The 1,206-nt window shown below is 43.4% G+C and overlaps 1 non-coding gene across 1 annotated transcript; it reads left to right on the plus strand.

Annotated features, from left to right (window-relative positions):
- The first annotated feature begins 761 nt into the window (after window positions 1-761).
- Window positions 762-868, plus strand: LOC130958219 (small nucleolar RNA R71). Its single transcript, XR_009077352.1, has one exon. It is a non-coding gene; the product is annotated as a small nucleolar RNA R71 (small nucleolar RNA).
- Window positions 869-1,206: the final 338 nt, after the last annotated feature.

Raw genomic sequence — 1,206 nt, forward strand, 5'->3', positions numbered from 1 at the left:
ATTTCTTGTGGATCTCTCTTTGTTCTTGCATGAAGGTGTGAATTGTGTCATTCATGTGGGGTTGATTAGAGGGAAGGGCTTGGTTAACTTGAGAAGGATTGGATCTACTATTTGGATGTTGATACTTCACTTGAGATGGAGGTTGTGGGGGTTGTTGGTATGGTTGTTAGTACTATGGTTGACCTTGTGGGTGTTGATGGTAGTAGACTTGAGCATTTTAGTTGGGTTGAGCTTGGGGAGCTTGATTCCACCATTGGTTTGAGTTATCTCTCCACCCTTGGTTTTGATTACCTCTTTGTGGGTAGGGTCCTTAGTTATAATTGGGTCTTTGCGGGTAAGGGTTAGCAACCGCCAATATAGTGTCCTCTTGGATTTGAGGACACTCATTGGTGTAATGAGTAGTACAAGCACAAACACCACATATCCTTGATAGTCCTTCTATCCTAGGAGGTTGAGGTGGAGCATTTATCAAAGCTTGAGGAATTTATTGCCCTTGGGTGATTTGTCTCAACAAAATAGTCATCTCACCAAGGGTCTTAGTCAAAATTGCGTCTCCGGAGGGAGAAACCTTACTCACAGCTTTTGGTTGTGAACTTCTAGCCCTAGAGTGTTGAATAGAATCCGATAGGTCCGATATAACTTCCCATGCTTCTTTTGTGGTCTTGTTTTTAGTCAATGATCATCCACTTGCGGCATCTAGGAGAAGCTTGTCTTGGTGGTGCATTCCTTGACAGAAATAACTTATCAGAACTAACTCATCAATCCGGTGGTGAGGGCAAGCCTCCAGCAACTTCTTAAATCTCTCCCAATATTCATACAAAGTCTCCCCATCTCGTTGCATAATGCAAGAGATCTCTCTTCGCAGCTTGTCTATTTTTTTAGGAGGGTAGAACTTCTCCAAAAATTCTTTCCGCAAAAAGTCCCAATTGGATCTAACTTCCCCCGACTGAGTATAAAACCATTCCTTCACTTTTCCTTCCAAGAAGAAAGGGAAAGCGAAGACCAACACCGTAACTTCATCCGCTCCATGTCTTCTCGCAGTTGCACATGCAACTTGGAAATCCTTAAGGTGTTTCAGAGGATCTTCCCCAGGCAATCCATTGTACTGGAGAGCAAGTTGATTGTGCCAGACTTAAGCTCAAAATTTGGATCCAAGGCCGGATATAGAATCTGAAGTGGTTGCAAGGCAAGATCAGGAGCTCCAAC

The sequence above is a fragment of the Arachis stenosperma genome, chromosome 10 (assembly GCF_014773155.1).
Source record: "Arachis stenosperma cultivar V10309 chromosome 10, arast.V10309.gnm1.PFL2, whole genome shotgun sequence".
NCBI classification, from domain to species: Eukaryota; Viridiplantae; Streptophyta; class Magnoliopsida; order Fabales; family Fabaceae; genus Arachis; species Arachis stenosperma.